Consider the following 27,119-nt stretch of genomic DNA (forward strand, 5'->3'; position numbering starts at 1 on the left):
CTTCCACAGCCCTGGAAATGGCACCCGCTGCACCCAGAGCCCCCACTACCTAGCCCTTTATTCTCCTCTATCTGCATCCCGCTGTTTCTAACGCCTCCCCTAGATCTAATAGGAATATTGCCATGCCTACTTTGGACAAATGTACCCCGTCAGATTCCCAGCAACCAATGGATTTAGCGTGCAGCAAGCCGTGCCTGATGAAACCTCCCCCTCGCTGTTCGCCGAATTTGGGCATAGCTGCGTTTACACGCCTGCGGGTAACTTGTAGTGCCTCCTGCTATGTTGCCCCATGCCATATTGGTCTAGGAGATATTTCTGACCACAATACGCTGCATTGTCCCAATTCACTGCTCATGATGCTCAAGTCTTTCCTCAATGCATCTAATAAACGCCTCTTGCCTAATGTTACCAGGTCGTTCCCCCCTAGGTGCACCACTAGGATGTTTGGCGGCCGCCTATTCTCCCTCAATGTCCTACGCAGCGTCGCTAAAAGTGCCGCACAATGCTTTCCGGGGAAGCCAAACCAAGATATATTAGTGTTGGTGAAGCCATGCTTCCAAGTGTTTGCATTCACCCATCTCGCCAGTCTTGTGACGAAAGAGTGCCCCATCACCCACACCTCTGTTCCTGCAATGAAACACAATAGGTTGCAAGATTATAGTTTATTTGAACACTTCAAAGCACTGCAAAGTAAAACAACCACCAAAATGTGGCAACTGTAATTTGTAACACACATTGGGGCATATTACCAAGCAATAGCGATAATTATCGCTATTGCTTGGTTAGAGACAAACATTTACCGCTGTGCTGTGGCGATTTTTACCGCAAATAAACCTTGGTATTACCAAGGTTTACCGCAAATGCGATAAAAATCGCCGCAGTGCATGAATATCGCTGAAAAGATAAGCTTAGCGCGAATATCTCCAAAAGTTGGTAATAGGAGATAGCGATGTTAGCGACTGTTTTCAGTCGCTAACATCTTGGCACGCCCACTTTGCATGTCATTAGTGATAAATATCACTGACATGCAAAGTGGGGCCCAAGATGGTCGCTATCTCCTACTAGCTGTCGCTAACTGGTGTTAGCGACAGCTAGGTAATAGGGAGATAATTGTATCTCCGCTTTCTTGGCTTTTAAAGCCAAAAAAGCGGAGATAAACCCCCTTGATAATATGCCCCATTGTACCTTAAACTGCCACATAAGCATGGCCTACGTACTTATTCTTTCTTTGTCTACACGTTCCCTACCATAGGGCGTATTACACTCACTGGTCTCACATATCTTTTGTAGCAGTTGGAGTCCCATTGCACTACTCTCTTAATCGCCTCGGCTGGAAGACCTTCCCTGAAGGCTGTGGTAGCCGCCCCTATACTGAAAGAGTGGGGGCTGAACTTGGCCCCCTTTGTCGTGTAGCCTGCCAAGAATAGGCACCCCTGCATCACATGCTCCACATGATATTTTGTGACCGGGGAGCTGTCTAAATGTATCAATAGCAGCCCCTCTATACGTGGACGGCAAGACAAGAATGCGGCTAGCAGGGCCACCGGTGGGTAGCTGTCGTTGCCCAGGCGCTGTAATGAAATGCTCCTACCCCTGCCTGCCTGGCCTGTCTTTGAGAATTGTAAGTAAATCTCTACTGATTCCGCTGTCAGTCGTACGTCCTTCATCAGCAGGGCCCTAGAATTCATCTCTTTCTTGGAGCGAGCCACCAACTCACCTATTCTAAATGCTCCAAAAAATGCTAGGCTGAATGTCACTGCGAAGAGGGATGCTTCGTAGGCAGAGTGGGTGACCGTGGGAAGGGCATCTAGCATGTTTCTTAATGTCTCGTAATCAATGGGGGCCCTTTGGTCTGCTTGTTTAGGCATCACTCTTGCCCAACCTTTGAGCGCCGCCCTGGTTGTAAATATTGTGGTTGGGTCCTTTTGACCTAACAGCCTGGCATGATGCCTGATAGCAGACAGGTGATCTGCCATCCACGAGTGGCTTTTCCCCTCATCTTTCGCCCAGACCATGAATGCCTGCATCCTTCCAACCTGTATTGAAGCCTCCTGCTACCAAGGGCCCATGATTTCACAAAATGTTTTTACGTAAGTCTGATATCTTCTCATTGTCCGGGGTGCCAGGGACATCTCGCCTAGCTCTCTAATGCGCTGCACCACCGCAGCAGGTGCCAGAGCTGAGCCTGGAATGGTGTCATCTCCTCCCTCGCTCTCGGCCAAGCCTCTCGAAACCGCTGCCAATGAAAACGTGAAAGTGCGTCAGCGGCCGTATTCTGGACTCCTGGTATGCGCCTAGCTCTACATTCCACGTTGTTGTACAGACATACTTTGACTAGTTGCCTAAGTAAGCATAACACAAGTGCACAAGAGGCCGACTGGGTGTTGATGGCCTGGACCACAGCCATGTTGTCGGACCACAGAACCACCCTTTTTGCAGTTAGCAAGGCAGGCCAGAGGTGGAAAGCTACTACAATTGGGAAGAGTTCCAATACCGTTATGTTGGCAGTTATCTTTTTCTTCCTCCATGCATTGGGCCATTCCGCTGCGCACCACTCCCTGTCGAGGATTGCGCCGAAACCCTCCCTGTCTGATGCGTCAGTAAACAATGTCAGCTCCTGGCTGCTGGTCCAGGGATCCCTCCATATCACGGATCCATTGAACTGCTCAAGGAAGCCCCCCCACATCCTAAGTTCTTCTTTAACCCTCAAGGTGAGCCTCACTTGGTGATGTCTGCGTTTTATTTTTGCTGCTGTCCTCGCTAACCTGCGCGCAACGGCTCTACCAGCTGGAATCACTTTTGTGGCAAAGTTTAGTCTGCCATGCAGGCTTTGTATGTCGTCCAGTGACACTTTATCTTGCCCCAGTACCACCCGGATCTGAGCTGCCAGTTCGGTGACTTTGTCTGCTGGAAGCCTAGCCTCCCCTGCCTTCGTGTCTATTTCTACGCCTTGGAAAACTAATACCTGCGCTGGCCCCACAGTCTTCCCCGGAGCCAGTGGCACGCCCAGATATTCTGTCATTTCCTGGAATTTTGTTAGCGCCTCCGTGCAGTCTAGTGTTTCTGCTCTGCCTACAAAAAGGAAGTAATTGAGATAATGAGTCACGCTCTCAACCCCTTCCATCTCTTGGAGTACCCACTGTAGGAAGGTGCTAAAGGCCTCAAATAATGCGCATGAGATGGAGCAGCCCATGGGCATGCACTTGTCGTAGTAATATTCATCGCCCAGCCTAAAACCCAGCAAGTTTTGGCTGCTGGGATGCACTGGCAGGAGGTGAAAAGCCGACTCAATGTCAGCTTTCGCCAGCCAGGACCCCCTGCCAGCCCTATGTACGAGGTCCATGGCCACATCGAATGAGCAGTACGAGACGGAGCACACCCCTTCCTCTAAGTGTGATGCCTCGCGTCCGTCGGGGGATGGGAGGGGGCTGGGAGGCCTAAGGACCCTACGGCTGGCGAGGAGCAGCCTAAGGAGCGACCGACTAGTGAGGGGGGCAGCAGCAAAGAGGGAGCGAGGTGGGAGGGGCTACCATTATATACTGTCCCAAGGGGGACGCCCTTTACCTTAGTTGGTAACGCCCCCACCACCTCCACCCACCGGAATGTGCGGTCGGCTCCCCACGGCCCTACTACGGGGTCTGCCCTCCTATGGGGTCCCCTGCAGGGACCGCGGGCATCCTGCAAAAGTGCGTGCAAATGAGGCCGCAAAGCATTCTGGGAGTGATGAAAAAAACAGCCCCTGGCTTCTTGCGCTGTAGGCAATCCTGTGAATGAATAGTTAGGACCCAAAAAAAGAACAGTGGAAGCCTCCTACTGGTGCAGGCTTGCATTTGTAAAGTACTCACTCCAAGTGTCTCAGGGAATAGTTTCACAGGCAATCGTGAATCTGCCTGTTTCCAAGTCAGAGTGGAACCCTTTGCACCCCGCTCCTCCTCCCTCTGTGAAGAGGGGGCCAGCTCGGCCACCAGGAGGAGGGGGCGCGGGAGTCCAGCCAAAGGACGTAAACACCAGAGGGAGCACTCCTCAATGGTATTTGGGTACACCCCCTCGCCCCCCACAATACAATCCATGTCACAGCACCAGGTGACCTTGTTGTTCCTTTGGGTAGGTACCGAAACCACACCTTGAACTTGAACACAGGACCCTCCTGGGCAGTGCCGCCTGTCACAAGAAAACTCACACCTGAGCACAGGACGCTCCTGGGCAGCGACGCGCCGGTCAGCCCCCAGGGGTCGCGGCCAAGACCCAATCAGCCCAGGTGCCAAGGGCCAGCCCTGCAGATGGAAAAAGACGTCCTCCTTGTAAATATGGGCTTGGAAATCCACTCAAATACGAAATCAAAGTAGTGTCCTTGTAAATAGGCTTATTCTCGGAAATACGCTCTCTGCTCGACTACCCCACCTTGTGACGCAGCCTTGCCCTGGACAAGCGGGGGAGCGAAGGCCCAGCCCCACAGGAACGGGCAAATCAGAGCACTGACCTTTCACTCCTCTGGACGCAGCCTGGCTCCGGAGAAGCCAGAGAAACGCAGGCACAGCCCTAAGGGTTTCAGGTGTCTGTGGTGTTGCGCTCTAGTCTGTGGACGCATACGCGATGACTCGCCGCGTCACAGACGAGAGCGGAACAGGCGCGCATGCGCAGCGGAGACGGGGAGAAAAGCGCGAAAGGGAAAAGCGGCAGTTGGCGACCGGAGCGCTTGTAACCCAGACGCTCGGCGCTCTATGTCTTAGCGATAATTGTTCTTTCAGCATTACACCAGTTCAACATACCCTGGCTCTGTGTGCTGCATGTGGGGACAAAGTGACAACATTATATTGGCGACGAGGCTGGGATCCACCCACTGTCCAAGCACAGCCACAGAGAACGCTGATCCTGGAACCATCTCCGCTCCGGGCTCGAAGAACCAGACAACCAAGCAGCCAGAACGCAGAGGCATAGAGCGTGGCAGCAGCGTACCCTTAACACGCGACAAGAGACACAACACTAGCGTGACGCAGGTCAGTGCAACCCCAGGGGCAAGAAGCCATTAACCCAGCAAGCTGGCAGCTAAAAGCGACAGCCATAAGCCAGAGGAGGGGGCACAAACTACTGACCCTACGCAAGGGATAGTGGACAACACCCCGGGCAGTCCCAGAAGCCAAGGAGACACTGCAGCAGGAGCAGAGACCCCCAGTGTATCCCGCAACCTCAGAGCCCAAACAGAAGCTCCCAGAGGTGAAGCCAAGATGGCAAACCAAGCCTCAGCGCTGATGGCCCCCATTCCGTTCCTACCCAGGCCAGGGGAACCCCAAATGAAATGGGAGGATTGGAGGGAGTATTTTGGTAACTACATAGAAGCGCTAGAAGATGAAAATGGAGAAGAGTACACGCCTGCAAGAAAAAAGAGACTGTTGCTCCACAACCTAGGTCCTGAAGGGGTGCAAGTGTTCAAAAATATCGTACCCAAAGAACGAAAAGCGACAGAAACCGACGTATTTAAAAACGCACTAGATGACCTGAACAACCATTTCCGCCCAGCAGTATGTGTTTCCATAGACCGTTACAATTTCCAGCAAAGGAAGCAAGAAACTGGAGAAACCATAGATGACTATGTGGCTGCACTGCGTCGTCTGGCCATCACGTGCCAATACGGAACACTGCAAGACGAGTATATAAAGGACCAGATAGTCATGCATACCACCAACAGATCAGTGCAAGACAAACTGTGGGCACAGAACAAAACATCGCTCAAAGACGTAATAGCCATGGTGAAAAAGGCGGAGATGTCGAAACGGTGTGCAGATGCAGCCAAACGTGAAAGCACTCCAAAGCAAATGGTCAACAAAATTGACGAAGCCCCTGCTACCATCAAACAAAAAAGTTTGTATGGAGACCAGAAACGTGAAGCCAAGTGGTCAGGGAAACAACCTGTTCGCACGACTGGGGACAGAAAATTCTCGTGTTATAGGTGTGGCAGCACTGCGCACTCAGCTCAGGATAAACGTTGTCCGGCATTTCGCGCCAGATGCGCGTTCTGCGGCCTGGTCGGCCATTTTGAGAAAGTGTGCCGCAAGAAAGGCAACAAGTCCACAGTCAAGTGCGTAGAATCTGCGACGGCTGAACTCAGTGAAGAGGAGGATCAAGAGGATGGCGAGATGGTGCTGTGCATTGAAGACCAAGTCCTGGACGTAACAGGAAAATGCAGGGACAAACCCCGCACGGGTATGCTCATTGGGGGTGTGAAGGTACACGTAGCCGTGGACTCGGGTTCCCCCTGGACAATAGTACAAAGATCCATATGGGAGGAAGATTTCGCTCCCGTGGTGGGGCATGAACTGTGGCCACCGCACATCCAAGCTGTTTCGTACACGGAGAACGCCATTCCCATGGTGGGCTGCCGAAACTTCAAATTCGAGTTCAGAGGGAGATCTGCCACCTGCACATTGTACGTAGCTGAAAAGGGTCCGTCTGTCCCAGGTTGGAGAGATGCTGGCGACTTGGGAATCGTGCTCAACCCTGGGGGCAAAGAACAAATTCTTCTGACGGAAGAATGGCCCATTCCCAAAAGTGAAGACTGGAAAGCCAACTACCCCAAAGTATTCGGTGGAACAGTGGGGAAACTTGACAAGTTTGTCCACAAGATTGTACTCAAGGAGGGGGCGATACCGGTGACCCACAAGGTCAGGAACATTCCCATATCCACCAGCGAAGCCGTGCAACAAGAACTTCAGAAACTGGAAAAACAGGGCATCATAGAACCAGTGGACAGCGCGGAATGGTTGTCTCCCCTTGTGGTTGCCAAGAAACCAAATGGGAAGGTCCGTCTCTGCGTGGACCTCCGCGAACTCAACAAATGCCTCATCATAGAGAAGTTCCCCCTTCCCAGGATAGAGGAGATGCTAGCGAGGACTAAAGGTATTAGCCATTTCTCAACCATCGATCTCACGTCTGCATACCACCAAATAGACTTGCATCCTTCGAGTAGAAAATACACCGCCTTCATCACTCCATTTGGGTGCTATCAATTCCGCCGCATGCCCTTCGAGCTAGCCTCAGCGGCAGCGGTATTTCAAAAGTTGATGCATCGGTTGTTCAAGGAGGTACAAGGAGTACAGTATTTCCAAGACGACATACTGATAATGGGATCCACCAAAGAAGATCACGACATAAAGCTAACCAGAGTCCTGGAAATATTACATGATAAAGGCCTCACCGCAGAATGGAGCAAATGCAAAATAGGAAGGAAATCTGTCACGTACCTGGGACATGAGATAGGTACGCATGGCATATCTCCCAAGGAACAGAACGTGAGAGCCATCAAAGAAGCCAAGGCCCCGACGACCAAGGAAGAAGTACGGTCATTCCTCGGAATGGCCGAGTACTATAGCAAGTTTGTGAGACACTTTGCCACCAAAACATATAGGATGCGTCAACTCATCAGAGACAAGTCGAAGTTCGAGTGGGACCATGAAGCGCAGAGTGAATTTGAGACAGTGAAGAACTGTATCAGTGAAGCCATTCCCTTGCAAGGGTTTGTCCCCTCGGGCAAATCCATCTTGACGACAGATGCTAGTGACAAGGGGTTAGGAGCTGTGTTGGCACAGGAGAGAGAAGACGGGTCCAAAGAAACCATCAGCTTTGCCTCACGTGCTCTCACCCCGACGGAACAAAGATACAGCGTCATAGAAAAGGAAATGCTGGCGGTCACCTGGGCTATGGGCAAGTTCCGACAGTTCATCTGGGGCACCAGGTTCAAGCTCCAGACGGATCACAAACCCTTGGTTAAAGTCCTAACGTCGTCTGGGCACGACACAGCAACCCCACGCATAGCAAAAATGACGCTCAAATTGTTGGACTACACGTATGACGTTGAATATTTGCCAGGCACTCAAAACAAGGTGGCGGACTACCTCAGCAGGGCCTCAGCCATGGAGGAAGCTCCGGAAAGCTCTCCGGAAGCGGAGGAAATGGTAGCGAGCCTAGAGGACGTTGAGATGACCATTAGCAGGCAAGAGTGGGCTGCCGCATATGACCTGGATGCAGAGAAAACAGAAGTTAAGCGACACCTTACCTCAGGTTGGCCAGACAAAAGGAGGCTCACTGCGGGCGTACGGAGGTTCTACGAGATGAGAGAAGAACTATCCTTGAGCGACTCAGGGATCTTCCTATACAGGGGAGAGAGGGTGGTTCTCCCCGAAACCCTGGTACCCACGTTACTAAAACAACTGCACGAGGGGCACCTGGGCATAGTGAAGACCAAAGCGCGAGTGAAGCTTATGTATTGGTGGCCTGGCATGGATGCCCAAATAGAAAGACAAGTGAGAGAGTGTGAGCAATGCCAAGGGGCGGACAAAATACTCCGACCTCTCAGACCAGCTCTAGGAAAATTAGAGAACCCGCTCAACCCTTGGGAGAACCTTGCCATAGACATCCTGGGGCCAGTACTGGATAACAGAGGAGTAAACAAATTCTTATGTGTGGTCATCGACAAGTATTCCAAATGGCCGGAAGTCGATATACAAGAGTCCATGGACACCGAAACTGTACTGAGGTTCTTGACTTCCTTGTTTCTAAGAGAAGGAATACCCAAAACTATACTGAGCGATAACGGACCGCAGTTCGTTTCAGAAAAATGGCCGCGTTTCATGAAAAGGAACGGGATAGAGTCGAAACACACGGCTATCTACCACCCGGCATGCAACGGCCAAGTCGAGCGGTTTAACCGCGTCTTGATGGGGTCCATCCAGGCAGCCATCACGCAAGGCAAGGACTGGGAACTTGAAATACAGAGCATGCTGTGGGCGTATAGGATCACCCCCACGGTGGTAGGATACAGCCCCTTCCAAGTGTTGAGAGGCCGATACCCGTTCACCAGAGACAACGTGGCGTGGAGGGAAAAGACCATAACCAGCAAATGGTCCCCAGCAGTGGTCTTGCACAACTTAGAGAAGGCCCAAAGGATATATGCCGCCCAGTACAACAGGCGACGCAACACCAAGGAGACCGAACTGGAAGAAGGAGAATGGGTCCGAGTCAAGCTCCCAACATTGCAAAAGAAGGGAGAGAGCAAGTATAGCAGGCCGTTACTTGTCAAAGAAGTGAGAGGAAGATCGGCCCTTTTAAGCGACGGCAAGGTGTGGTCCCAAGACCGCATGGCGAGAGTAAACAGGATTGTGAGGTGGCCCAAACCGGAGGAGGAAGAAATACCCATGGGTGATGGAGGAGAAATACCCACACCTGAGGAAAGCACAATTAGCTCCTATGAAGACGGAGGAGAAAGTGGAGTAAGTGAGACTCAAACTGCAGATGTAGAGAGGGGTCAAGGTGCCCCTGCCAGAAGTGGACAGAGAGAGGAAACTAAAGACGATGAAGGGATGAGTGGTGAGAGAGAAGCTGGAGGAGGCACACTGGTAAGAAGTACCCGCTCTGGTAGAAGAGTCACATTGCCAGCAAGATATAAAGACTTTGAAATGAGTGGAAAATAGACATTGGACTATAATTGCTATTTCTGTTTATTGGTAAAAAAAGGGGGAGATATGTGGTGTTGCGCTCTAGTCTGTGGACGCATACGCGATGACGCGCCGCGTCACAGACGAGAGCGGAACAGGCGCGCATGCGCAGCGGAGACGGGGAGAAGAGCGCGAAAGGGAAAAGCGGCAGTTGGCGACCGGAGCGCTTGTAACCCAGAAGCTCGGCGCTCTATGTCTTAGCGATAATTGTTCTTTCAGCATTAAACCAGTTCAACATACCCTGGCTCTGTGTGCTGCATGTGGGGACAAAGTGACAACATTATAGTGTCATCCCTCTACTTCCAGCAGACCAAGTTATACCTGATCTTAGCCAAAAGGCCGAGAAGCGATAACCAGAATACTTCCAGAATTAACGCCTCCCGAAGCAATCTACCTGGCTGACCCGGACCAGGGTCTTCCCTCACACCGTCGCTGGCCGCCTTTCCGCCTCTTTTTCTGACTCCCGGCAAGAGCTCAGCATGTGCCAGTGGGAAGGAGGCCCCGGCCTCATGCCTTCTCCCGGCTCCCAGAGTCCTCCTCGGCTGTCGCCTCATTAGGCGTCACTTTGCATACCCACGTTGTCCTCTTTCTAGTATTTGCATGCCCCGCCCCTTCCTGGGCACTGCTTCCAGCCAGCTGGCCGGAAAGCCTGGCAGCCAGGGGATGCTGGGAATCAGGCCAGGAAGCCCTGGACAGCTCCCTGGCCGGAAGTGGCCGGACCTCTCCCTCGCTTGCCCGGGACACTGCTCCCCTGCAGCCTGAGGCCTATAGATAAAGCGTGGCCGTTCGGGGACGGGCGGGGCGGGCACAGAAGGAAAAGGACTCTGTATTTTTCTTCTTGCTCAGAGAAGCCAAGGGCAGTGTCCACTTCTCTGCATGCCTGCCTGCCTGCCTGCTTCCCTCCCTCTCTCTCTCCCTGTGACTTGCTGAGAACCTTCCTCCATTCGTTCCCCTGTGAAATGGATCAATAAACCAATGAAACTCTGCTGCTGCAAAAACAGTCTTTTTCCCACATTTGTCTCTTTTCAAAGTGCAGCGTCTGGATGTAGAAGGGAAAAAAAAAGTTGTAAATAAATAAATAACGCACGGCCGGGTGGCCTCAAAGTGGTAATTAAGTACAATACTTACATAATTAAGGCAAGACAGAGTGACCAGTTTGCTTTTATTCACACGCAAACACAATAGTGCCACTTTACAGGGTTTGGTAGTGAAGCGCTACTTTCGTTTTCTCGTCTATTTTTCAACAGCATTGTTTTCCCCGGGTGGGGAAGTGCACCATTCCTGGAGGTACTGCAATACCAGGTTGATGCGTTGAGTGGACAGAGCAAGCTCCTATTCCATCTCCCTGTTCCAAAAATCAATTTAATATATGGTCCCCAGATTGAGGACGTATCAGATATTAAACTGATAAGAACAGATTTTTGTTTCAAAAACCTTTATTGAGTAGATAAAGGCACATATACATAAACATACATTTAAAAGACCAAGGTTACATCAAGTGGTCCATAAGAAATATGTACAGATATGATGTTTTTTCAACCCGGATACAAGCATATATACAAAAAAATATACACTGCTTTTTAAAAGACCAAAGTTACATTTGAAATGGTCTTTATCAAAGTTATATGTAAAGTTTATATTTGAAATGGTCTATCAGAGTTATATGTAGATATAATGATCAATCTTTGTACAGTATTGGCTAAAGACAAAATTCTGAGGTATTTTTACAAAGGCCAATCCTGTTACAGCCCGGTGGCAAGGTAAAAAAACCAAACAAAAAAACAAGTTATTGAATCATAACCGGTCAGTTTTCTAAGTTACCCAACCCTTCCAGTTCTTAATTGGCCACAAGGCGTTGGCTTCGTCAATTCCTAGGGTGACACGATCAGCAGATACATAAGTCATAACTGTCCAAAAAAAGGTTCTTGCAAATTTTTGAGTTCATTTCCTTATGAAGAAAGGGAAACAAGTTCCTGGCATCCCATAAAGTCTCTTTTGCACAGTTCAAGAGTCTCCAGGCAGTGGGAGGTCGCCGTGCAGAAATGTCTTGTCCATACAAAAGGGCGTTGTAAGTTAAGGCAGTAATGCCAGCAATGTTTGAAAGAAAAGGCTGCAACAAACCCCAAAAGTTTTTTGCATAACGATAGCCCCACAGGAGATGGAAAATTGTTTCGTTGTGGCCGCATCTGGGGCGTGGACAACATGCTGTAGGGGCCAAACCTCTCCGATGTTGGAAAACTTTTACAGGAAGACATTCATGCGCGGCCATCCAAGCCAGGTCACTTTGACTGTGGGCAATGTCCCTGTGACCCACCATTTTCCAGACTCGCACTGACTGAGCCTCAGTCAGAACACCCACCAGGATCGGTTGCTCAAGTTTCAGAAGTTCGCTCTTCAACCTGGTGGGGTGAATACAGACATCTCTATCAAAAGTTTCAGTGTTCAAAGTCTGTAAAAAGGAAAAAAGGTCTTTATAAAAGGGTGGTGCTTCGTGGGCCAAAGAAAACAATTGGAAGGGGAAAAAAGTCCAAAACGCCGTAGCCGTGCTCCTAAAAATACTTGGTGAAAAGGGCAGGAACAGAGTGTAGATCATCAGCAGTGCATGAGACAACAGAACATAATAATTTGGACAACAAAAAGGTTTTGAGGTCAGGTAAACTTTTACCCCCATTCCTCCACTGACGACAGATTTTATCTCTGCTAAGTTTCTCCATACGAGAGTTCCATAAAAAAAGTAAAAAGTATTTTCTGAATTTTCTGAAAAGTGCGGTATTTGGGAGGAAAAACCATAGCAAGGTACAATAATAACGGAAATAAAACAGCTTTAATAACCAAAATTTTGCCTTCAAGCATCAGTTTGTGCAAGGACCAAATTGAAAGTTTTTTCAGTAATTTTGCCTGCAGTTGAGACCAATTCTTGTCCTCAAACCCACAAACCCCAAAGTAGACTCCTAGGATTTTAACAGGTTCCGAAGTGATATGGAGTGGTAAATTCGCCAGGCGATCCCATGGCCCTGTATTGAAACAAACACTTTTACCCATGTTGAGACTTAAACCAGAATGTGACTGAAAAAGAGAGGCCTGCAACAGTGTCCTGCGTACAGAGGCAGCATTGGTACATAAGACTGTGATGTCATCCATGTATGCCACTATTTTGTGCTGAATCCCCGAACCCCCAGGAACAAAACCACCTTTAATAATTTTGTCTTGCCGCAATTTACACAAAAAAGGCTCTAATGCACAAACAAAAAGGATAAGTGACAAAGGACACCCCTGACGGACCCCTGAAAGAATAGAAAAAGGAGCAGTAAAAAAAACATTCATATTAACTTTGCTAGAAGCATCCTTGTAAAGAGCCTGTATTTTTTCCAGAAACGCAGGAGGAACATTCATGTTTTTCAAAACAAAAAAAAGAAAATCATGGGACACTTTATCAAATGCCTTGTGAAAATCCAGGCTGAGAACCCCCAAAGGGAGAGTGCGTTCCTGATGGTACCAGAGGGTATCTCGCAAGGTAATCAAACTATCCACAATTGTACGCCCACGAATAGCACAAGCTTGATCTGGACGTATACATGCATGCATGACAGATCGTAAGCGACAAGCCAACACTTTAGTCATTAATTTATAATCCACATTCAGGAGGGTAATGGGCCTCCAATTTCCCAGCGATGTTTCATCTCCTTTCTTGAAAATCAGCGAAATCACACCAACAGAGAAATCTGCGGAAAAAGGGTCATTGGCAAACCCAGCATTTATCATCGCCATATAATCACTACAGATCAGAGCCCAAAACTTCTTATAGAACTCCCAAGTGAGGCCATCGAGGCCGGGGCTAGACCTCGTAGGGATGGACTGAAGCGCAACCAGAAAATCCTCACCATCAAATGGTTGTTCCAGGTGAGCAATTTGGGCCTCATCGAGACCTCCCCCCAGGCTTGAACAGTAATTTTCAAGGTCCGCATTGGAAGACAAGTGCTGTGGCAAAGCATACAATTGTGAATAAAAATCAAAAGCAATTTTCTGGCATTGGTCAACACCTTGTACAACAGTCCCGTTTACATTACGCAAATGCTTCCGCAGTTTTTGAGTAGATTTAGCCTTTTTAAAGAAAAAGGAGGTACACTTCTCATTTTCCTGGTAATGTTTGACCCTAGAATGAAAGATGGTGTCTCTGTTCCTACGTACCAACCAATTATTCATTGGAAGTGTAAGTAATCGGACCTCATTTTTGACATCCTTGCCAGCATCCCCCAACTGATGTAGAAGAATGAGGCGGCGATACAATTTTTGGAAAGCAGCCCAGGCAGCCCTACGTCGGAGTCGCCCTTGTTCTTGAAAGAAAAGCCTACTTTTGTGTTTAACCCAACACCACCATTGGTAAATATCCGGAAACCTATGTTTTGGACAGCCCATGCACCATAACGTTGAGCATAAGATTTACAAATATCATCATCCAATAAGAGGTCATTATTTAGTTTCCAACATCCAGAACCTCGTTGAGGTGTACCTGGAACTGTGATACTGATAGCCAACACCTTATGGTCTGAAAAAGGCACCCCAGTAGGACCACAGCTAGTGGCTTGCAAGGACTTGGAGGCAAACACAAAATCTAGGCGGGAGCGGGCATTTCCATGAGCCGCCTCCCAAGTGAAACCTACCCCGGGCGGATGAAACTTCCGGTAGGTGTCATAAAAATCCAAATCATGAAGAAGGGACAACAAAAGTTTGGAGGTGACATCTAAAGTGTAGGAGACTTGTGCACCCTGCCTATCCTTCCTATGTAATATGCAGTTGAAATCGCCCACAAGGAGCGTCCGTGCAGCACCTGCAAGAAAAGGTTTTAACACATGAAACACTTGCTCCCTCTCCGGTTTAGTAGCGGGAGCGCAAACCACACATATCCTAAAAGGAAGGTCATCCATTAGCACTGATAACAGCATAGCACGTCCAGGCCAGAGGATTTTTTCTTCCGTGTTTTGCCAATGCTTATTCTTAAAAAGGATAGCAATGCCATCATTTTTGTTCGCACCTCCGGACCAAGCTGAGGGTCCGTAAGGCCAATAGCGCTGAAAAGAAAAATATTTTAGCTGATGAGGGATATAACATTCTTGCAAACAAATAATATCATGAGTGGTATGACCAAAATAATCTAAAACCATACGTCCACTTAAGTCCGTCCCCATACCCCGCACATTGCAGGAGGCAAGGGAAAGAGCCATGATAAACAGATGTAAGACACTTGCCATAATGATCCACAGTTCAAGATGCCTCTCCTGAAACATCCTCTTCACTCAAGGGCTGAGCCTCAGTACCCTGTATAGTGGATGCCGAGAACAAAGCCTCCAAATCCGGTGCACCATCTAGGTCCAGAGCCGGACTATCAGTGATGTCCAGCACCTGGGCTACCTCCTGAAAAACCTACTCTGAGTCAGAGAGGCAAAGTAGGGGGTCATACCGTCCCCTCTCTGAAAAACGATCCAGAGAGGAAACACTCTTTTGCTTGGAGCGCGTGGAAGGAGAGGGATCTGGTGCTTGCGGTGAAGCACGGGATTTCCGCTTATTTGTGCTCCATCCACTATGCTCCATGGGTGCAGTCGTTTCCTTGGCCACAACCTGTGGGGTCACTTTCAACTCAGGGTGTGTAACTGTCTGCTTCACTAATTTCACCATCCACTGCGGTTTAGGAGGTGGGGGTACAGTGGGAGGAATAACGGAAGGAACAGTTTCAGGCACTTCTGTAAGGGAAGCCGTAGACATGGAAGGCTCCTGAACAACGTCACTTTGAACAACCACCACCACAGGCTCTGACTGGGACAAACCTGCACTCAGTGCCTTCCTATCTAAAGCGTGCCGTTTAAGACGCAAGGTTTCTGTACTTTCTTTCTCCGCATCCTCATCCTGCAGAGACTGGGTGTCCAAATCTGTTGCGGAAACATCAATACCATCGGCGGCATCAGTCTCCTCCTCCCCCTCCTTTTCTTCCCCTTCACCCTCCTGAGTGGGACCACATCTCCTAATTTCTATTCCGTCTATCACCCCTAAAATGGCGGAGTCAGTAATGTCCAAAACTGGAACTGCAATGGACGCCGCATCTGGCGTGGCAGGTTTGGCAGGAGGTGGATGACCCTGCACACTAGCAGCAGAAGCATACGAAAATTTACTTTTAGCACAGGTTTTGAACAAATGATCCACACCACCACAGAGGTTGCATTTTTTTGGGACTTCACAGTTCTGTGCCCTGTGATCAAGTCCCCCACAATTTCGACATGCCATACCTGAACATTGCACTTTGGGGTGACCAAATTGTTGACAAAGCCTGCAAAACATGGGCTGCCTGGAATAGACCAGAAACCCCTTATTTGCCCCTAGTGTGAAGGTCTGTGGTGGATGTGCCAGACCCCCAACACCCGCAGGATCCTCTTTGAAAGTCACAACATATTTCCTTTTCCCATTCCATATCCTACAGATATTGTGAACTTTTTGACCTCCCCTAATAGTATCACAATAACGATTTAAATATACCTCAATCAACCGGTGGTCAGCATAAGGGTTGTACATATGAACTACCAGGGTCACTTCCTTTGGGGCCGACATAGATGTAACAGTGAGACCCCGAAAGGGTTTGGTGTCCCGACGATGTGCCGCACACTGCAAAAAATCTTTACAAATACTCTCACTGGAAAAGGTCACATCAAAAATGCCCGGGTTGGAGAAATCCTGTATACAGTCTATAGCATGTTCCACAATTTTACATTCTTTCTTAATGATATCCTCAACTACAAACAGTAAATTTTTCTCTTTTCTGTAAGCCTCAGGACCCTCGACACGCACAGTGTTAGGTATAAAATCAAAACCTTGTGCATTCCCTATGCGTGAATAAGCCATGCTTAGACCCGCACAGTCAAGGGGAGGAGCCCCCAACAATGAAAAAAGGAAAAAGCGCCAAGCTCAGTGGAGAGGGAAAGGAGCAAGGACTAAAATCTGATAGCAAGAAAAAGCACAAATGAAAGCAGAAAGAAAGGATATACGAGGTGGCAGCCGCCACTGCTTGCAATGTAAAATGTTACCAAAGTCCACACAAAATATCAATAGGCTCGTAAGGGGTTACTGTAGCAAGCTTTGCAACAAGATTGCAGCCCAAAGGGGCGGGCAAATCAAGGACAAAATTCCAATGAAAAAGAAACTGACGAGCAGGCAGCCGCTACTGCTTGTGATACACTTTATTCTCATAGTAGTTCCATCGGTACGCCTCTGCCCACAACCTCCCCAAACCAAATGACACACAGACAAGCATGTTGGGATGAAGAAGTTGCAGGTTTATTTGTAGTACAAATAACAGAATGAGTTAACTGACAGGCGACCCCCTACACCCCGCAACCCCTTGTTGCAGGGCGCCTGAAGTTGAGCCAAAGAAGCGGACACCAGCGGCCATAGCCCGGTGTGGTACCTGGGAGGAAATCCTCCCACCGGCTGACCTATCGTCCACCCACCCCACCCTCCGGACAAGGGAGAGTTAACTCACACCTTCTCCATCCAGGCGGGGCGTTATCAGCAAGCCCCTGGTTGCTCAGGCTTACAACCGCCCTAAGGACTAACGGGGCGCCGTCGAAACCAAGTCCCCAAGAAGGGCCCCTTGGATTATGTATGACTCAGCTCGGTGCGTTTCGCACTGGGGCTTCAGGTCCTGTTCCTGCGCCTGTCCTGTATGGGGATCGCCTTGTAACTCCTCCTGCAACCTAGAAAACATAAATACATTGTTAGTAACCCCCCCTCCCCACTTCCCCCCTTTTCAGCAGGTGAGCGGCAGGGAGAGGAGCTGAAGAGCGCGTGCCTCGCGTCCGTCGGTGGATGGGAGGGGGCTGGGAGGCCTAAGGACCCTATGGCTGGCGAGGAGCAGTCTAAAGAGCGACCGACTAGTGAGGGGGGCAGCAGCAAAGAGGGTGCGAGGTGGGAGGGGCTACCATTATATACTGTCCCAAGGAGGACGCCCTTTACCTTAGTTGTTGACGCCCCCACCACCTCCACCCACCGGATGGGCGGTCAGCTCCCCACGGCCCTACTACGGGGTCTGCCCTCCTATGGGGTTCCCTGCAGGGACCGTGGGCATCCTGCATAGTAGTTCCATCGGTACGCCTCTGCCCACAACCTCCCCAAACCAGATGACACACAGACAAGCATGTTGGGATGAAGAAGTTGCAGGTTTATTTGTAGTACAAATAACAGAATGGGTTAACTGACAGGCGACCCCCTACACCCCGCAACCCCTTGTTGCAGGGTGCCTGAAGTTGAGCCGAAGAAGCGGACACCAGCGGCCATAGCCCGGTGTGGTACCTGGGAGGAAATCCTCCCACTGGCTGACCTATCGTCCACCCACCCCACCCTCCGGACAAGGGAGAGTTAACTCACACCTTCTCCATCCAGGCGGGGCGTTATCTGCAAGCCCCCGGTTGCTCAGGCTTACAACCGCCCTAAGGACTAACGGGGCGCCGTTTAAACAAAGTCCCCAAGAATGGCCCCTTGGATTATGTATGACTCAGCACGGTGCGTTTCGCACTGGGGCTTCAGGTCCTGTTCCTGCGCCTGTCCTGTATGGGGATCGCCTTGTACCTCTTCCACAGCCCTGGGCGTGGCACCCGCTGCGCCCAGACGCCCCACTACCTAGCCCTTTATTCTCCTCTATCTGCATCCAGCTGTTTCTAACGCCTCCCCTAGATCTAATAGGAATATTGCCATGCCTACTTTGGACAAATGTACCCCGTCAGATTCCCAGCAACCAATTGATTTAGCGTGCAGCAAGCCGTGCCTGATGAAACCTACCCCTCGCTGTACGCCGAATTTGCGCATAGCTGCGTTTATGCGCCTGCGGGTAACTTCTAGCGCCTCCTGCGATGTTGCCCCATGCCATATTGGTCTAGGAGATATTTCTGACCACAATACGCTGCATTGTCCCAATTCACTGCTCATGATGCTAAAGTCTTTCCTCATTGCATCTAATAAACGCCTCTTGCCTAATATTACCAGGTCGTTCCCCCCAAGGTGCACCACTAGGATGTTTGGCGGCCGCCTATTCTCCCTCAATGTCCTACGCAGCGTCGCTAAAAGTGCCGCCCAATGAATTCCGGGGAAGCCAAACCAAGATATATTAGTGTTGGTGAAGCCATGCTTCCAAGTGTTTGCATTCACCCATCTCGCCAGTCTTGTGACATATGAGTGCCCCATCACCCACACCTCTGTTCCTGCAATGAAATACAATAGGTTGCAAGATTATAGTTTATTTGAACACTTCAAAGCACTGCAAAGTAAAACAACCACCAAAATGTAGCAACTGTAATTTGTAACACACATTGTACCTTAAACTGCCACATAAGCATGGCCTACGTACTTATTCTTTCTTTGTCTACACGTTCCCTACCATAGTTCTGCTAACAGGGCGTATTACACTCACTGGTCTCACATATCTTTTGTTGCAGTTGGAGTCCCATCGCCCTACTCTCTTTATCGCCTCGGCTGGAAGACCTTCCCTGAAGGCTGTGGTAGCCGCCCCTATCCTGAAAGAGTGGGAGCTGAACTTGGCCCCCTTTGTCGTGTAGCCTGCCAAGAATAGGCACCCCTGCATCACATGCTCCACATGATATTTCGTGACCGGGGAGCCGTCTAAATGTATCAATAGCAGCCCCTCTGTACGTGGACGGCAAGACAAGAATGCAGCTAGCAGGGCCACCGGGCAGTAGCTGTCCTTGCCCAGGCGCTGTAATGAAATGCTCCTACCCCTGCTTGCCTGGTCTGTCTTTGAGAATTGTAAGTAAATCTCTACTGATTCCGCTGTCAGTCGTACGTCCTTCATCAGCAGGGCCCTAGAATTCATCTCTTTCTTGGAGCGAGCCACCAACTCACCTAAATGCTCCAAAAAATGCTAGGCTGAATCTCACTGCGAAGAGGGATGCTTCGTAGGCAGAGTGGGTGACCGTGGGAAGGGCATCTAGCATGTTTCTTAATGTCTCGTAATCAATGGGGGCCCTTTGGTCTGCTTGTTTACGCATCACTCTTGCCCAACCTTTGAGCGCCGCCCTGGTTGTAAATAATGTGGTTGGGTCCTTTTGACCTAACAGCCTGGCATGATGCCTGATAGCAGACAGGTGACCGGCCATCCACGAGTGGCTCTTCCCCTCATCTTTCGCCCAGACCATGAATGCCTGCACTCTTCCAACCTGTATTGAAGCCTCCTGCTCCCAAGGGCCCATGATTTCACAAAATGTTTTTACGTAAGTCTGATATCTTCTCATAGTCCGGGGTGCCAGGGACATCTCGCCTAGCTCTCTAATGCGCTGCGCCACCGCAGCAGGTGTCAGAGCTGAGCCTGGAATGGTGTCATCTCCTCCCTCGCTCTCGGCCAAGCTTCTCGAAACCGCTGCCAATGAAAACGTGAAAGTGCGTCACCAGCCGTATTCTGGACTCCTGGGATGTGCCTAGCTCTACATTCCACGTTGTTGTACAGACATACTTTGACTATTTCCCTAAGTAAGCATAACACAAGTGCACAAGAGGCCGACTGGGTGTTGATGGCCTGGACCACAGCCATGTTGTCGGACCACAGAACCACCCTTTTTGCAGTTAGCAAGGCAGGCCAGAGGTGGAAAGCCACTTCAATTGGGAAGAGTTCCAATACCGTTATGTTGGCAGTTATCTTTTTCTTCCTCCATGCATTGGGCCATTCCGCTGCGCACCACTCCCTGTCGAGGATTGCGCCGAAACCCTCACTGCCTGACGCATCAGTAAACACCGTCAGCTCCTGGCTGCTGGTCCAGGGATCCCTCCATATCACGGATCCATTGAACTGCTCAAGCAAGTCCTCCCATATCCTAAGGTCTTCTTTAACCCCCAAGCTCAGCCTCACTTGGTGATGTCTGCGTTTTATTTTTGCTGCTGTCCTGGCTAACCTGCGCGCAAAGGCTCTACCAGCTGGAATCACTTTTTTGGCGAAGTTTAGTCTGCCATGCAGGCTTTGTATGTCGTCCAGTGACACTTTCTCTTGCCCCAGTACCACCCGGATCTGAGCTGCCAGTTCGGTGACTTTGTCTGCTGGAAGCCTAGCCTCCCCTGCCTTCGTGTCTATTTCTACGCCTAGGAAAACTAATACCTGCGCTGGCCCCACAGTCTTCCCCGGAGCCAGTGGCACGCCCAGATATTCTGTCATTTCCTGTAATTTTGCTAGCGCCTCCCCGCAGTCTAGTGTTTCTGCTCTGCCTACAAAAAGAAAGTAATTGAGATAATGAGTCACGCTCTCAACCCCTTCCATCTCTACCCACTGTAGGAAGGTGCTAAAGGCCTCAAAGAATGCGCATGAGATGGAGCAGCCCATGGGCATGCACTTGTAGTAATATTCATCGCCCAGCCTAAAACCCAGCAAGTTTTGGCTGCTGGGATGCACTGGCAGGAGGCGAAAAGCCGACTCATTGTCAGCTTTCGCCAGCCAGGCCCCCCTGCCAGCCCTACGTACGAGGTCCATGGCCACATCGAATGAGCAGTACGAGACGTAGCACACCCCTTCCTCTAAGTGTGATGCCTCGCGTCCGTCGGGGGATAGGAGGGGGCTGGGAGGCCTAAGGATCCTACGGCTGGCGAGGAGCAGCCTAAGGAGCGACCGACTAGTGAGGGGGGCAGCAGCAAAGAGGGCGCGAGGTGGGAGGGGCTACCATTATATACTGTCCCAAGGGGGACGCCCTTTACCTTAGTTGTTGACGCCCCTACCACCTCCACCCACCGGAATGGGCGGTCGGCTCCCCACTACGGGGTCTGCCCTCCTATGGGGTCCCCCGCGGGCATCCTGCAAAAGCGCATGCAAATGAGGCCGCAAAGCATTCTGGGAGTGATGAAAAAAACAGCCCCTGGCTTCTTGCGCTGTAGGCAATCCTGTGAATGAATAGTTAGGACCCAAAAAAAGAACAGTGGAAGCCTCCTACTGGTGCAGGCTTGCTTTTGTAAAGTACTCACTCCAAGTGTCTCAGGGAATAGTTTCACAGGCAATCGGGAATCTGCCGGTTTGCAAGTCAGAGTGGAACTCTTTGCACCCCGCTCCTCCTCCCTCTGTGAAGAGGGGGCCAGCACAGCCACCAGGAGGAGGGGGCGCGGGAGTCCAGTCAAAGGATGTAAATACCAGAGGGAGCACCCCTCAATGGTATGCGGGTACACCCTCCCCCAACACAATCCACGTCACAGCACCAGGTGACCTTGTCGTTCCTTTGGGTAGGTACCGAAGACGGACAATGTCACAAAATAAAACCACACCTTAAGCACAGGACCCTCCTGGGCAGTGCGCCGGTCACAAGAAAACTCACACCTGAGCACAGGACCCTCCTGGGCAGCGTCGCTCCGGTCAGCCCCCAGGGGGCGCGGCCGGGACCCGATCAGCCCAGGTGCCAAGGGCATGTAATGTAAATTGATATATGAATAGCGCACTTCTCACCCGCAAGGGTCTCAAGGCGCTTGTACGAATACTCAGACACACAGAGTCCTAGTTCCCACTGCAATACGTCCTAGTGATACATAGATATCAATGGTTGCTCATAAATCACACCAGGGGAGTTCCATCCTCTAAGGATACTCGCGACATCTCAATCTATTGCTTATTTAAAAGGCAACCTTACTCTGATCTCGACAATACAAGACAACACAGAACTCACGAACACTTTGGATGGACAAAAAATGTGTGAAGAGCGAGATGGCACCTCACGGGCGCACCACCAATGGGACCCCTGGCTGGTACTCACCAGGATGGCCCTGTTATCATCATTGATGCCATCAAGCTTTAACGGAAACGTGTCTCAAACCCAAAATGACAGTGCGTGATGCAGTGAACACAACTTATATGTAACAAAACTAACAAACATTTAAACAATTACACATATAAGATACTGAGCAACCAGGGCATTAAACTTTACTTATGCTCCCTTCTTAGTTGCAAACAGTAGAACAATTAAATATAAAACAGAAGAGTGTGAAGACTACCTATCGCTTCACACCCCACTTACAGCCGACATGTTTCATTGCAGTGGTATTGATCAGGCAATTTCCTCAGGGCCACTCAATTTGAATGCCACTGCTAGAGGCACTGTGCTGCCAGCGCTGTAATAAAAACAGACACAGATATAAAGGGTTACATTCCTGGCCACCTTACTGGAGTGTGAACATTAACACTCATGCAGTCTAACAATCATGCTATTCCAAATACGGGATGTTATAATTACCCATTGCGTAATTCAACCTCTCATACCAGCCGAGAGGAAACAACTAGGAAGAATGCCCCCTTTGGTAAGCAAAATCCTATCTCCCTTCCATGTGGTTACTGCAATGAAATAAAAAAGGCATGAGGGATTCGCCTCCTACATAGCGCGATCTTACTTCTGTTTTGGCAAAGCTTCACCCTTTAGTTTCTTGTCCTTCTGATCTCACCCTTGGAGAATAGTCGTCCGGCTTCTTCTCATTACTCGAACACCGAACGACTGACACAGCCGGTCTATTTGTTTACATGAGTGCCGATTGTCGAGGTTTCTCATTGGTCGAAAATCGGCTTCCCTGATTGGTTCATCACGTCACATTGTTTTGCTTGTCAAGCCGATTTCCCTGCTCTCTCATTGGTTGTTGTCTTAGTCATTGGACTAGGTCATCTCTTTACATGGCAACAGCGGCCATGTTAGAACGGACCCTGTGCCAAAGTAAACCCTTGTGTACCAAAGGTTCTTGTAGTTATTTTTAGTCCTGATATTTCTAGAAGGGCGGCGCCACCTCCTTCTGCGTGGTGACTCCACATTTTGAGTATTTACGCATTTTCAACAGAGGTCTTTTCATCCTTAAAAATTACAGAGCTCCAACAGTCTCATAGTACTTTTCATTTTTAATCGCTCCCTGTATTGTTTATGCGCTGCTATTTTCATTAAAGTTATCCCAGAGGAAATGTATATCGTGATGCACATTAACCTGCTATAACAATGCGCGTGAATATGGGGGCCATCTTAGAATGGTAAGCATGGGTGCAACTTGAAATCTGCTGGGGCGCTAGTGTTTCATGCGGTACACTATACCTGCCTTAAGTGTGCAAAAGGACACTCATATGTTCGATACCCAGTATATTGGGTTCAGCCTATGTAGGTCTCGGTGGCAGATCTTTTAAAGTACTTCAGGTTATCACATTTAAAGACACCAATGTATCCAAATATTCCGATGTTGGGTGCCCAATGCATACAGAGAGTAGTGTTATTGACACAGTATACCGCATAATGATAAAGTTAAAGGCCACAATCGGTGCTTAGTCATCTGTGAATGTATACCGGGGTGTCTCATTACCGTCTCATGCGGGACCCGATATAGTGAGGGTTAGTATGGCGTACCCTCTAGGCTGATCCCAACCCTTTCAGATACCATACATAACTTCAGTTCCATTATCTGCTCGGACAGAGACATAGTGCCTGAATATTTGTCTGTGGCTCAGGTTTTAACAACTCACTGGACCAAGGAGCATTCACGTGATTTACCTCAGCGTAGCTTGTTCCACTCTAAAAGTTCATTTAAGCCCCTCTGCTCACTTTGTTCTTGGTATATCCAGCGTGCCTCCTTGGTGATCAGACGTCTCTCCATAGTCTGGGTGTCACCCATCACTCTTTCTAGTACTACCCACGTAAAGGTGTGTTTATTGCGGTGGCAGTGCTGCACTAACTTGGTAGTCAATTTTCCGATCCTGATAGTACTGATGTGTTCCTGGATCCGGAGTTTGATTTTACGTGTCGTGAGCCCTATATACTCCAACCGCATTCACATCTCAGTCTATATACAACATTGGAGGTGTTGCAATTACTGAACTGGTTCAATGTCCAAGTCTTGCCGGATTGTAGTGTCACTGCGGTGGTTTTTTTTGTCATTGGGCATACGGAGCAATTTCCACAAGGGAAATGTCCATTCGGAATGGTTTTCATTTCAGTTTCTGTTCTTGGATTAGTCCTGGTATGGACTAGCTTGTCCTTCAAGTTACTAGCTCTCCGGAAGGCAAAGCGCGGGGGGCATCTTAAAGTCTCCCGTAGAGAGTAAAGACCAGTGTTTCCTGATGGATTGACGAATCTTGGTGGCCATGGGATCAAAAGTCATGACCACCGGTAGGCAGTCCCTTCTTTCTTTTATTTGGGTTTCCAGCAGAGCAGCCCTTGGTGTATTTAAAGCTCTTTTTTGTGCCTGTTTGATGACTCTTCGTGGGTAATTTCTGACTTCCAATTTTTCACTTAGTTCTCCCGCTTGTTCTTTATATCTTTGCGCAGATGAGCAATTTCGCCTGTATCTTAAAAATTGACCCACAGGGAGATTGTCTCTGAGTACTCTTGGGTGGTATGACTGATATGAAAGTAATGAATTCCTGTCAGTCGGTTTTTGGTGAACGCTCGTGCTAAATCCTCCGTCAACTGCTTCAATGTCTAGATCGAGATACACTGCACTGGTATGATGGCAATTCCAGGTGAAGCGAAGGCTCATATCTTGTGTGTTTAACCAATTAAGAAACCGGAGGAGAGAGGATTCATCCCCGGTCCACAGGAGGAGCACATCATCTATATATCGCCTCCACAGGCGAATATGATCTTTGAAGGGATTATTCTCAGCCTCGATGATGTGCTCCTCAAATTGGCCGACATATATACAGGCCAAGCTGGGAGCCATTGTGGCTTCCATTGATGTTCCGGTCACTTGAAGGAACAAATCATTCTTGTAGCTGAAGAAGTTGCGCGTCAGCGCCAATTCAACGCATTGCATGACAAAACTCTGGGAGGGAATCATAGAACCACTCCTGTTTGGCTAGTGCCCTCGCGGTTGCCACCAATGCAGCGTCTTGAGGGATACACGAGTAAAGCGACTCGATATCGATGGTTACGATATATTCTGTGCCGGGATCAAAGGTCATCTCTGCCAGAACATTTAGAATGGCCGTTGTGTCCTTGACATAGGAATTTTTGAGTTATCACAGATTCGCGTAGGAAATAATCGTCGAACTGTGAAAGGTTCCAGTATGGATTGAATTCCGGATACAATGGGCCGGCCCGGCGCAGGCCGGCCCGGCGCGTGTATCTTCGGAAGGATGTAGAAGGCGGGGGTCCTAGGGTTAGTGTTTATGAGGAACTCCACCTCCTTCACATTTATCCACTGCTTTTCTTTGGCTCCTCCAACAAGCTCTTTTATTGTTTTCATTAGATCCGGCGTGGGGTCTTTCTTTAAAGGTTGATAGTTAGCCCTCATGTTGGATAGGCGCCGTACTTCGGGGTCATAGTCACTGGTGTTTAGTATGACGATGGCTCCGCCTTTATCCGCACTTTTTATTGTTATTGTATTGTTGTTCTGCAGCGATCTCATAGCTTCCCAGTCTGCTTTTGTCATGTTCTTGAATCCATTGGTTTTTGCATCTCCTTCAATCCTACCAATTTCCTCTAGGACCTTAATCTCGAAGACGGCCATCTCAGGTCCAACAGTGCCACTTGAAGGGCAGAAAGTGGAAGGCTTTCTTAAGTTGGTATTATATCCGGTATTTTCCTCACATGGTTGTTTCGCGAAAAACTTTCTGAGCTTTATTTTTCGCATTGTCTCATAAAATTCAGTGCGGCATTTAAAGGCATCATGGATGGGCATAGGAACAAATCCTAGCCCTTTGTTGAGCACTTTTTCTTCGTCGTCAGTTAGCTGATGATCAGATAAATTGACTACGATGTTATTTATACTGGTCGTTTTCCTCTGTTCCGTGTTTGGCGTGGGGAGAATGTTTGCCATTGTTGTGGTGGTCGATTGCCTCAGTTCCCTCCTCTGCCTAGTTGTTGCTACACCTTAAGCACAGGACCCTCCTCGGCAGTGCGCCGGTCACAAAAAAACTCACACCTGAGCACAGGACCCTCCTGGGCAGCGTCGCTCCGGTCAGCCCCCAGGGGCGCGGCCGGGACCCGATCAGCCCAGGTGCCAAGGGCATGTAATGTAAATTGATATTTGTATAGCGCACTACTCACCCGCAAGGGTCTCAAGGCGCTTGTACGAATACCCCTGTGGAACCCGTCCTGGCTTTCCCTGTGAGGCATCCACTCCTGGGCACCCGCAGGGTGGAGACCAGGCATCCTTAGCGTTGTGGGAGCCGTTGTGGAGATTAAGCAAGCTATTGCCCAGAGTTGCAGAGTGGGACTCTGTGATTAGAATAGGCACCGGGTCCGTGGAATTTTAGAGCACAAGACCTGCCGAGGCGGGGAATTGAACCCTGATCCCGGGCTAGACCTCTGCATCAAGGTCTGCCGCTCTAACAATTGAGCCACACTTCTCCAGCCCTGCAGATGGAAAAAGACATCCTCCTTGTAAATATGGGCTTGGAAATCCACTCAAATACGAAATCCAAGTAGTGTCCTTGTAAATAGGCTTATTCTCTGAAATACGCCCTCTGCTCGACTACCCCACCTGGTGAAGGCCTAGCCCCACAGGAACAGGCAAATCAGAGCAGTGACCTTTCACCCCTCTGGACGCAGCCTGGCTCTGGACAAGCCAGAGAAACGCAGGCCCAGCCCTAAGAGTTTCTGGTGTCGTCCCTCTACTTCCAGCAGAGCAAGTTATACCTGATCTTAGCCA

The 27,119-nt window shown here is 49.5% G+C and overlaps 1 non-coding gene across 1 annotated transcript; it reads right to left on the reverse strand.

Annotated features, from left to right (window-relative positions):
- Positions 1-10,753: 10,753 nt before the first annotated feature.
- LOC147707187 (U2 spliceosomal RNA) lies at positions 10,754-10,937 on the reverse strand. The gene has a single exon (XR_015297081.1). It is a non-coding gene; the product is annotated as a U2 spliceosomal RNA (small nuclear RNA).
- Positions 10,938-27,119: the final 16,182 nt, after the last annotated feature.

Source organism: Lissotriton vulgaris, chromosome 6 (assembly GCF_964263255.1).
Source record: "Lissotriton vulgaris chromosome 6, aLisVul1.2, whole genome shotgun sequence".
Taxonomy (NCBI): Eukaryota; Metazoa; Chordata; class Amphibia; order Caudata; family Salamandridae; genus Lissotriton; species Lissotriton vulgaris.